This window comes from Cornus florida, unplaced genomic scaffold (genome assembly GCF_030987335.1).
Source record: "Cornus florida cultivar Cherokee Brave unplaced genomic scaffold, ASM3098733v1 CherokeeBrave_3.0.0_Hap2_Chr09, whole genome shotgun sequence".
NCBI classification, from domain to species: domain Eukaryota; kingdom Viridiplantae; phylum Streptophyta; class Magnoliopsida; order Cornales; family Cornaceae; genus Cornus; species Cornus florida.
Genome location: NW_026775579.1, coordinates 94,253,375 through 94,266,553, shown reverse-complemented (window position 1 = coordinate 94,266,553; position 13,179 = coordinate 94,253,375). Strand labels below are relative to the sequence as shown.

Below are 13,179 nucleotides of genomic sequence, written 5' to 3'. Positions count from 1 at the left end.
CAGAAAGGGCTCCTCGGTCAAGTCGACTGACTCCTCCACCCTATTCTGTTCGAGCGGAGGTTTCTGTAATTGCTATCTGGGGCTTGTCGAACGGACGGGCGCCTTTCCTTTCCCAGCATGCTTTAGTGTGACGGAATAACACTCTTTGGCTGCGACCTGATCCCCCCGAATGTCTATTACTTTATCTCCATCGGGCCCGAGGCACCTCATGACCTGATGCAGAGTTGAGGGTACACCTCGGACTCTGTGAATCCATCCTCTTCCCATCAGGAGATTATACGAGGGGTGAATTTCTACAACCACAAAAGTTTCCATAAGAGCTCGTTCTGCAGCTTGAACTTCCACTTCCACCATCCCGACGGGTTCCACCCTCTTCCCATCGAACCCTAATAAGGGATTTCCGGTGGGCTTGAGCCTCTCTGGTTCAATGTCGAGCCTGTCAAATGTGTCCCTCGGCATGACATTCGCACTGCTCCCAGGATCGATCAGAACTCTGCGCACCAAGCAATCTGCCACTGTCAAACTGACTACCAACGGGTCGTCGTGAGGCAGTTGAACACGCTGCAGGTCTGTCCAGTCGAACTTTATCTGCATTGATGGGCTCTGCTGGCGTAGAGTAGTCACATTGCCGACCCTTTTCTTCATCTGCGCCTGTCGCAGGCGCACCCGGAGCAGCTCATCTGACTCTTCACTAGGCTCGGGTCGACCATGGATAGCATTGATTATACGAACTGGTTGCGAATTATGGGAGCTTTGTTTATGACTCCTTTTTATTTGTTCCACCGGTCGATTCTGCTCCATCGCCGAACCTTGAACATAACTCGCAAACTCCCCTCTAGCTATCAACATCTCCACTTGCCTCCTCAGGTTCCTGCATTCGTTAGTCTGATGACCGAAATCAGAATGAAAAGCACAATGTTTAGTTTGATCCCTCTGTTCGAGGGGTTGCCTAATTGGCAGTGGTGGATGAAACTTGTCTTTGTTCTCCTGATACAGCCTCGCCAGAGTGACCTTCAGCGGAGTAATCAACTCTTCCTCCCTGGACCTTTTTTCGGCCTTCCAGGTGGTCTGACGTTGCGGCTGAGCCTGCTTCTGCCTGATCTTTGCCTTGGACTTTTCCTCGGTCGACACAAGCGACGTTGTCCGAGCATTAGCTGCCTCCTCTTCTTCTAGGCGCACAAAGCCATCGGCTCTCTCATTGAGTTCATCCATAGTAGTCGGCGTGTTCACTACCAGACTGGTGTGAAATGGAGTTCCGCGTGTCATGGCTAACTTGAAGGCTTGAACTGCCGTTGAAGGGTGGCATTCGATCACCATACTCTTAGTGAGATTAAACCTGGTAAGAAAGGCCTGGAGACGTTCATCCTTGTGCTGCCGCATCGTGAATAGGCTCGAGATGTCCTTCGGCGGGCGTTTGTTCCCATAGTACTGGCTTATGAACCGATCGCACAGGTCTCTGAAACTACCAATGGAGCTCCTAGGCAAGTTTTTGAACCAGCTGAGCGCCGGTCCGGCCAGGCTTGTAGGGAAACATTTGCACATTAAAGAGTCGTTTTCCGTATTCAGGGCCATTTTCAACTGGATATGATACACATGATCGATCGGATCGGTCGTTCCGTCAAACAGAATAAAGACTGGCATAGCAAACTTCCTTGGATGCGGCGCATTCAAGATCTCGTCGGTGAATGGTGAATCCACCGTCCGAGCTGCGGATCGGAGAGCTTCATTCTCTCTCTGGAGTCCAGCGGTAGCTCTGTGAGTTACGGTTCTGCCCTCCGAACCGTGATGAGTGATAGTAACCATGGAGGGCCAGTAAGACGGATCGAACGACCGTTCCTCTATGAACTCTCTTTGCCAAGGCGACGCTACTCGACGGCGATCAACCTCCATCACTTCCTCTCGGTCAAACCTTTCCCGCTGCGGATCAACGTGAGTCGATCCTTCGTGATCTTCAACTCGACGAACATTTGGCGGCAAATTGTCCATCATCCTTTCATCACGGTGGTGAGCTGACTGATTGTTCTCGTCCTGATCGCCTTGATGCGCGATATTAGATGGAACACCTCCTTCTCCAACCGGAAGTGGATGCGAAACCGCAGGTATTTGCTGATGCTGCAGTCCAGCTTTCAATTCTGCATTTTCTTTTTTGAGAGCTTCAATCAAGTTCATCAACTCTTCAAGCTTTGTTTGCTGGACAGCCTCCATCGGATTGGAGCTTTCACCTATCATTATTCCCGAACGGAGTAAAGGCATTAATCTCAAGTTCGCGAGTAGATCTGAGCTTCGTGAGTAGGAATTTTTAGATCTGGCTTCTAATTCTCCGAATTACGCTCACTGTTTACGAGATCTGAATTGTCTGAACTCTAAATCCGTCAGATCCTGCCACAATCGAACAACTCGTAGATCTGAAGTCACTCCAAAGCTTCAAGAATTGTAATTCCTCCAGAGCAGGTCACAATCGCTCAGCTCTGGATTCAAATCCCAAAGATCGAGTCTCGATCAACCGAATTGGTTTGAATCCATTCGATATTCCTCATTGATCAACCAAACTTCCATGCGTTTCCCACAGACGGCGCCAATTGAAGATGCAAGAAATTCCTTCTCCTCTTTCTCTCTCTAGAATTCTTACACCTCAACCCCCAAAAAGCTCCTCCTCCATTTCATTCCATCTCCTATTTATAGATATTTACAAGATATTTACAAGATATTTACTAATTGCTGGATCTGGGCCTATTCCTTCGTAAGCCTTGGTCACCTTTGATGGTCTTACTCTCGTTCGGCCCATATGGCAGTGTCCTTCTATGGGCTGGCCCAGCTGTACGGACTGAATGCTATGTTTGCGAGTCGGATCTGGCCCATGTCATCCGGGGCCTCCTCAAACTCATTAACTCAGCTAATTAGAAATCAGATGAATGTGATTCATTATTATTAAGCTTCATTTGTTAAGTTGAAATATATGATAAGATTTTTGAGTCAGAGCTTATAATAACTCAGCTAATTGGAAATCAAATGAATGTGCAAAGACTCATTATTATCAAGCCTCATTTGTTAAGTTAAAATACTCTGTACAAGGTAAGAGGTTGAAATACAAGATAAGATTTCTAAGTCAAAGCTTACAACAACTCAGCTAATTGGTTATAAGTAAGGCTACAAGTTGGGCAAGTCCAACCCAGCTCGGTCCCAACCCTACCTCAACTCAAAGTTATACAAAATTGGGCTATGTCAGTAAGTCGACCCCGAATATTTTTGGGTCCTCTTTTTTTTTTTCTTTTTTCTTTTTTCTTTTTTCTTTCTAACAAATATGCAAATTACATATTTGTTTCCTTTCTCCCTTTGCAACCTCAAAATTTTTGAGAAATTTTTAATTCATTAATATTCTCTCTTTCTCTCCTTTTTTTTTTTTCATTAATATTCTCTCTTTCTCTCCTTTTTCTTTTTTTTTTGTCTCTCTCTCTCTCCAGATCAAACGGTTAGTATTGAGACTGAAGTATTCAATTATTAATTTTTGTGTACTTCCAACTCTAGTTTTAATTTTATGGTTCGAGTATTTTTGGGTCCTCTTTTTTTTCTTTTTCTTTTTTTCCTTACTAACAAATATGCAAATTACATATTTGTTTCTTTTCTCCCTTTGAAACATCAAATTTTTTGAGAAATTTTTAATTCATTAATATTATTTCTTTTTTTTTTTTTCAGATCAAACGGTTAGTATTGAGACTGAAGTATTCAATTATTAATTTTTTTGTACTTCCAACTCTAGTTTTATTTTTATTAAGACAAAAAAATATATATAACTTTCCTTATTTTATTTTAAATATAAAAATAAATAAATAAAAACTTTTAATTTTGGGTTTTGGGTTGGGTTCGGGTCGAGCCCGAGCCCAACCCGAATATACCTGGGTTTTGAGAAAACCTAACCCAATTTGAGTCCGATTTGAAAATTTAAAAATCCAAATTTTAAAAAATTCGACTGATTAGCCTACTCAAGTGGCACCCCTAGTTATAGGCATTTTTACTTTTTCATTTTTGGTCGCATTTATGAATAGGATAATTATATGGGTTGAACTTAACTATAATATGTTCGGGGATTGGTCAATAACAAATTGAAAAATAAACAAAAGAGAAAATAAAATGGACAATTTTGTGTTATTAGCTAGGAGTCTAGGACCATGTAATATAGTTGAAAAAATAAATCTAAAAAACTTACATAATTTATATTTTTTAGAACGACAAATGCATAATTAATGGTATTACATTTCGTGACTGCGAATTAGGACATTTACAAAACAAAAAAAAAAATTCTTTCAAATCAAATTCAATTATAACTAACAAAAAATTTATTATATATTAAAATTACAAAATATATAGAATTCGTATCAATTATCATCACTTTATACCAATATTAACACAATATATATTTATACACATATGTATTTACACAAAATTAGGTAGGCTGACACTGAATTTGGTTTGTCTGGTACCTCAGCTAGCACAGTTCAAGTTAGATTTGAATTCTAAAAAGTAGGTCAAAATTTTGGAACTGTATCAAACTGGATGAATTTTCTTTCACCCATTGCACCGTGTGTAGTAGGCACATTCAATCATTCATTAGCGTACGCACAATACAAAGTGTGGCCGCGTGAATTATAATCTGAATGTACTCATTGCACGGTGTAATGGACATATGGAAGTTTTCTCATACATTTGGTATAAATTATACTCATAAATGATAAAGAAATACTAAATTCTTATCTTCAAACCTACTTTGTTTCGGTAACTATTTTATAATTTTGAAGTGGTTCTCAACTCCAAGCATAGCCAAAAGTTTATGAAATTGAGTTTTAAATACTTTTTTTTTTGTATTAATAAATTTATTCTTATCATATTATAAAAGAATACTCGTAATTGGTGACACTTACATAATATTTAATTAATTCAATATCAAAAAAGATATTTTGGAATTATTATAAAAAATATATATACTACATTTATTTTTGAAATGAGACATATCACATGTATTTTGAAAAGTGTCAAAATAGAAAGATAAATATGAATTTTGGAAGGGAGGAACTAGGAAGTAATAACAACAATTTTAGTGTTATTTTAAAATTATATGGACGCTTAAAAAAAAAAAAAAAAAAAAAAAAAACCACAAAAATTTGACCCAATCAAAAGTTGTCTCAGCACAAGCGGTGAGTGTAAAAGTCCAAGCGTGCCTATCTACTTTTAATTAATCCATTTAGATATATATTACGTGGTATGTATGACAGTAACACATTGAGTGCATTGCTAAACTGAAGTGAGGCTGTTATTGAGAAAGAAAGAGAGAGGTGCAGCTCTGGAGTGTAGAGATGGTGTTGGAGAGAGACATAGACGATCTGCCGAAGAACCCAGCGAACTACGAAGCACTGACACCACTTGAGTTCTTGGAGAGAGCAGCTCTGGTGCATCCCTACCGTAAATATGTGGTCCATGGGTCTCTGCACTACACGTGGCTCCAAACTTACCAGCGATGCCGTCGATTGGCCTTCGTTCTTTCCAACCGCTCCATCGGCATCGGTTCCACGGTACTTCCATTGCTTCAACTGAAATTTTGCTCCACCCTCTGTTTGGTTGTTCAGAAAACTCAGGAAAAATACAAGATTCGAATAATTAAATTGTCTTCTATAACATTTATTTGCAACTCAACCGAACAGAGTTACGTGTTTTGTATATGCAATTTGATGACTTATTTGTTGACTGAATTACTATTTTGACCATCTTGTGGAGTCGTTCGGATTTAAATTATGCAATAGAACTGATTTTCTTGCTCATTTTTTATGTCGGATTTTTATAGTAATATATTCATACAAGATTCATAGTTATTTAGTTTGTTAAGATGGTTTGGAGATTTTTTTGGTTGGTGGATCGAGCTTTGATAAGGAAAAATCTGACCTTTGAGAGAAGATAAGAATTTAATCTTGACTTTGAAATGTTTCAATTTGAGGGACACTAATACATATTATACCTGAGTATTTCATAAGTGTGTGGAGAAGCAAATTACTGTATTGTTGCGTTTGGGAGCACCGAATCGACGGATTGGATTTGGAAGTGGAGAAAATGTATTTAAAACTTTGAACCAAACTTCTTTAAATTCCAAATCCAGATTCAGTGCTCCCAAACATAACAGATATATATTTGAGAATCCCAAATGAAATATCATTTTGTTCCCTGATTTCAGCATTTTAGTTGTATTGAGTCAAAACTATATTTTTGTGAGCTTGATTGAAGCTATGAAATATCAATTAAGTTGGGCTGCTTATATTTTAACCAACCATGCTTATCAATAAAAAAAAGTCTCAATTTCAACTGGAAGCTCACCTAATCAGTAAATGTATGAAATTCAAATTAAAATCATCATAGATCTTACCTTGAATTGCGCACTGATCAGGAAAGGCTATTGTGGAGTTAAGTTTATTAGATCTATAATCTTCACTATTATCTTATTGCTCTTATTTTGTAAAGCAATTGGCATTGGGGTAGGCATAATGATAGTTTCGATTTTTGCATAACATGTGTTGTATTTTATCGGCGGAATACTCGTTTGTCTAAGTAATGATATCAAAGTTTGCTTTGAAGGCAACCTAGGCAGTCTTGGTCTGATCTGAAATCTACCAGAGCCAAACATGTCTAACTGCCAACTCCTCTGGTGACTGTGGAAGCTAAAAATATCATAATCCTGAATATCTGTTGTGCATCTCAATGCATTTTTTTGTTGTTTAAGAATGATTTTTCCTTGTCACCAAGACCAAAATTTCTTTCTAATTAAACTAACGAAAATATGTATGTTTAAGTTTCTCTAATATTGAATATCACATGATATATTTTGTAGGGTAAAGTACAAGAAAGAAACCATCTAGTGGCTAAAAGATTAAACTACAAACTACAAAATAATGAATAATGGCTTTGCCATGTATAATATATATTTATGTGAGGTACTTGTTCACTTGTGCAATTTGTTTCAGAACTTGTTCAAACTTGGCAGCTTACTGTTATTTTTCCAACACTGGCAGGTGACCGTAATTGCACCAAATATCCCAGCTATGTATGAAGCTCATTTTGGAGTTCCAATGGCTGGAGCTGTCATAAATCCTGTCAATATTCGTCCGAATGCATCAACAATTACTTTTTTTCTAGGGCATTCGTTATCTGCAGTTGTAATGGTGGACCAAGAATTATTTCCCTTGGCAGATGAGGCTTTGAAAATTTGGGCAGACAAAAGCAGAAGCGATTTTAAGCCTCCACTTCTGATTGCCATAGCTGATGAAAGCTGTGATCCAGAGACACTGAAATATGCTTTAGAAAAAGGAGCAATAGAATACGAGAAGTTCCTGGAAATGGGTGACCCTGAATTTCCTTGGAAACCACCACAGGATGAGTGGCAGAGCATTGCTTTTGGATACACTTCGGGAACAACAGCTAGTCCAAAGGGCGTGGTGTTGCACCATCGAGGGACATATCTCATGTCTTTGAGTAATGTTGTATTATGGGGGATGAACGAGGGAGCTGTATACCTGTGGACATTACCCATGTTTCATTGCAATGGTTGGTGTTTCATTTGGACACTTGCTGCTCTTTGTGGGACAAATATATGCCTTCGACAAGTAACTATTCGTACTTTTCACTTGATTAAATGGGAAATTCACGTGCTTCCCCTTACGCGTCTCTTGTTTTAACTTTACTTGTCTCCTCTTTATCTTCATCCTATTACAAATTACTTGTCTCCTACTCATATAATTCACGGGTATGCAAATTGAATCCTTAAATTGCATGGAAGCAAGTATTAGACAATCCACTACCTAGTTCATGCAGATATATAAAGCTCGAATTGTGGTTTGTGATAGGTAGTTTTTAACCTAAAAAGAGCTGGTCTTTGGTATAACAACTAGCTTGTAGGTGGGAGAAGTGAAATTAACATTGATTATTAGATTTAACTGAAGTATTACATTATTTAGCAGTACTTCTTATTGCGAGATTTTGTTCTATGTTGCAGTGTCAATTTTCTACTTGATTGGGTTCTTCCACCATTTTAAAATTTGGATCTGGAACATAATTATTTTTTTTTAAAGTTTATTTGATTGTGGTTCAATTTGAGGCATTTGTTTGTTTGTTTGTTTGGTTTTTATTTATTTATTTATTTATTTTTATGCTGGTTATTAATTAATTCAATAAAATTTGCCTGTTTTAGCTCTATCACTAAGCACATTTAGCTCTGCATTTATACAGATAACAGCTAAGGCAGTTTATTCATCCATAGGAAAGCATGGTGTGACAAATTTTTGCGCTGCACCTGTTGTACTCAACAACGTAGTAAATGCTCCACAACATGAGATCATACTGCCGCTCCCCCATGTTGTCCGCGTAATGACAGCTGGTGCTACGCCACCCTCTTCTGTTGTCTTTGGAATGAGCAAACTTAGCTTCCGTGTTACCCACACTTATGGCCTCTCGGAAACGTATGGCCCTTCCACTGTGTGCGCCTGGAAGCCTGAATGGGATATGCTGCCTCCTGAAACTCAAGCTCGTCTTAATGCACGCCAAGGTGTTCGGTACATCGCCTTGGAGGGGCTGGATGTTGTTAGCACCAAAGACATTGTGATACCCCCTAATTTTGGAACACGGATTGATTAAGTCCGCGCACAAAATCAAGGGATATCAAAACAATTTAAGTATTTAACAAGCACAGAATACAAAGATGAATAATAAAGAATAAATAAACCGCTGAAGAAAACTAATAAATAAATATTACTTAATGATTCTCCAACAATTACAATTCGGAAATCCCATAACTCAAGGACCCCTTAAAACATTATCCAATAATCCAATACTATTTAAAAGTACACAAGATGAATAGACGAATGACAGTCTCCCAGCTGCGGATCCTCAACCTCGAGACTGGAACCTCTAATAACCTGAAAAATAAATCGTGGGTTAAACCCTACGAGCAAGTTCACTCTACCAGGCCTCTGAAAACCAATAAGCAGATCATCTCTGATCAAAACCAAACCTAATAAAGTTTTAACTTTAATAAAGCACGATATACATGTCTATATATAATTATATATACTATACTAATCACATCCATTAATAGGTTTATTAAATTTCCATACCTATTAAATAATTATTAAAATAATATTCATACCTAGACCAATCTACCATTTCATTTTATAAAAACTCCTTTGACCTTAATCCCATCCTAGTCAGTTGTTTAATCATTTTAACAACAAATTATAATAAAAGAAATACTCTATTTAATCCCAACCCGATAATGATTTTAATTGTTTAAATCACATATCCAAAATCCAAGTTTTGACAAATCATCCACGTCTTCCCCAATATTATTTTATTAATGGAAAATAATACACTAACCAGTAAGTACTAAACTATTCTCATTTAAGAATATCTAACCCTAATCCAATCCATACATACAACAACCATAGATGATATTTTAATCATCTAACACATAACAACGTAATTATGCTTTGGCAAATCAACCATGCCATTGTAAATATTTTTATTTATATATTGGCAATTTAACCATGCCTCCATAAGTATATTTATTTATACATTGGCAATTCAACCATGCCTCCGTGTATGTATATTTATACATTGGCAATTCAACCATGCCTCCGCATGTATATTTATTCATACATTTAATTAGCAATTCATCCATGCTTTCCATATATGTATTCTATTCATACAAATATTTAGGTAATATATTTAATCATTTGACAATTCATCCATGCCCACACTTTAACCATGAATTAACTTTAAAATTAACAATACGCTAAATCATACATAGCCATCACATGCATATTATACGCATATCATTAATTTAACAACCAGCCTATTAAGATATGCCAAATAAGAATGATAATATTAATCATCTTAAATGATTTATATATATATATACCTACACATATGTTATTTAATGTATATATGTGTTTAACACCTTCTTTAATAATCCTTGATTATTTAAAATCAATATACATACATACATACATACATATATATATATATATATATATATATATATATATATATTCATCCTTCCATACAACTCATAGACAAATTAAACTATATATACACATATATAAATAATTATATATATATATATATATATATATACCCTTCCTTCCATAACAAATTATTAATTTATTATATTTACCCAAATTAGTGCAACTAAATATGTCAGAAATAGTTTCCTTTAAATACTCCATACCGGTTTAAATAGTTTTCCGACACCGTCTCACTAAAACGTAAATATCTCTTATTAGGATAAGAATCTGATAATGAAATTGGTACCATTGGAAAGAGGACGAAAAATCCTTGAATTTGAGCTCAAGAATGACCCAATTTCGATTTAAGATGACTAAGTTATGACCGTTTTAATTTTATGTCACAAACAGACAAAATAATTGGCTAAGCTCAAACACTACTGTGAGCGCGCCCACACTTAATTAGCTCACTTGAGCTCACACAAACGCACCCACACCAGATTAGCTCACTTGAGCTCACATGTATGCACCCACACCAGATAAATCTTCTGTTGACCAAACTTAATCCATGGTCCAGATTCACATGCGCACCAAAGTTTTATGCGCCGCGATGCACCATATCAATTCACATAAGTTTAATTAATCAAATGGCCCTAATTGGCGTATACACCCTATTATCCTACACCGCACCGCACTGGATCAATTCTTTATTGTGCCGCCGCTCCACATGCGCCAGTTACCTAGTATATATATATATATATATATAATTATTTTCCTAACAAATAATAGGAAAATAAATCATAATAAATTCCTAAAAATATCAGAAAAATTCCAGAAAATTACAGAACAATTCTAGAAAATAAAGAAACCATAATTAACTCTCTTGGGTCACAAATCCACCTATAGATTGATTTTAAAATATACATAACACCTATATATATCAATTAAAATCCAATAATCTAAAAATCAAATATAATAGTTTATACTTTTTAATTATTCCGATCTAACCATAATTTTTAAACAAATAAATTTAATTAAAGCCTTGATACTCAAGGTGAAATCCTTATGAGTTCTAAGAGAAAAGTTAGAGAAAACTCGCCTGAAGGTTTCGAAACGAAACCGACGCTTTAAGCTTTAATTATCTCTTCCAATTCCGACGTCCTCCTTTTCAGATCCGACCTCCTCCTTGTCAGCCTTTCTTCTTCCTCTCTCTCTGTCTGTTTTATTTTTCTAACGTGTAAAACCTTTAACCCTAAAGCCTTATGTGTATTTTTATACACCTTAAATTCCAAATCCTATTCCAACTAGTATTATGAATTAAAATAATAACCTTTAAATAATTTATATCTATAAACATATATTATATATAAATATATATTCCTTCCATAATTAACTCATTAGTTAATTAAATCATATATACTTATAAATATCAATAAATATATATCTATATATATATATCTTTCCATAACAATTATTAATTAATTATATTTATATAGAATTATATATATATATATATATATATATATATATATATATATATATATATATATATATAATTGATACAAAAGTGATCATTTAAATAATTAAATAACCACGGACCTTCATTAAGTAACCCAATAAGGTTTCATACAAGCCCAAGACCACATCTTTTGGTCCAACTTTCCTTAAGCCCAATCCAATTAATTTAAATAAATAAGATAATTAATTAAATACAGAAATTAAAATACTAATTACATGAAGCACATAAACAAACAAGAATTTACAACTAAGCCATATAATACCAATAAAATCAACACACCAATAATTCAATCAATAATCAACCACACAAACAATCAATCATCATACATAATCACGAAATATAACTTAATTAAAATAAGATAATTAATCTAGCACTCAATAAAATAAAATAAATCATTGAAAAATAAAATAAAATAATTAATCCTAATTAATAAATCTTTTAAAATTATCGGGGTATTACAGACATAAAGCCTGTTCCTGCTGATGGAACTACCATTGGGGAGATTGTGATGCGGGGCAATGGTGTGATGAAGGGCTATTTGAAGAATCCTAAAGCCAATGAAGAGGCTTTCGCTAATGGCTAGTTTCATTCTGGTGATCTCGGTGTGAAGCATCCTGATGGGTATATAGAACTCAAAGACAGGTCAAAAGATATTATAATCTCTGGAGGTGAAAACATCAGTAGTGTGGTAATTGAGAATACTGTGTACTTGCACCCAGCAATTCTGGAGGCATTTGTGGTGGCAAGGCCGGATGAGCAGTGGGGAAAGTCGCCTTGTGCTTTTGTGACATTGAAGCAAGGGGTAGACAAGTCTGGTGAACATCGGTTGGCGGAAGATATAATGAAGTTCTGCGGTTCAAAGATGCCTGCATATTGGGTTCCAAAATCTGTAGTGTTTGGACCACTGCCAAAAATTGCTACAGGGAAGATACAAAAACATATGCTGAGGACAAGGCAAAAGAGATGGGACCAGTTAAGAAGAGTAGGGTATAATCTTGAGATGGTATAGGGCAAAATAAAATAAGGCATACATGTGGTGCTTATTTTCTGCTTCCTTTTTTTGTTCTTCTTTAGTTTCAAAACCTTACTCTTTTGTATAAAACATTTACTTATGGGGTTAATTTACAAACTTCTCTGCATATCAAATAAGCTTTTATCAATACTTAGTGCTAAGACTCATTCAAAATATTTGTCTTGAAATAGATTAGCACAAAGATATATATTCAGGAGGACTTTTCTTCACATTATTAACATACTATAACGATATAACCAAAAGCAATGGATGAAATCATCAAAATGAGCAGATTGTACAATAATATAAACTTTTGATAACATCATTGGAATCAAATAATTCAGATGGGCACCACAAAAACCAGTTTTTATGCGAGTAAGTCAAAAAGGACTTCCATACAAATAAAACAATATATATTTTTTTTTGAGTTTATGAATAGGATTTATGGAATTGGTTTTGAGATAATTATCTTTTTAGTCTCGAGAACCAACAATTTTCACATTGTCTCGGCTAATTACACGAGGTCGTATATGTAACCGTGTCAGACTTTTGCACTTGAGGGCGACTTTTTCTAAGAAAAATATGTTTAGGTCACTATAACAACCCTTAATTTG

General features: G+C 35.6%; 1 pseudogene; it reads left to right on the top strand.

Moving 5' to 3' along the window:
* Positions 1-5,348: 5,348 nt before the first annotated feature.
* LOC132273175 (acetate--CoA ligase CCL3-like) lies at positions 5,349-12,688 on the top strand (annotated as a pseudogene).
* Positions 12,689-13,179: the final 491 nt, after the last annotated feature.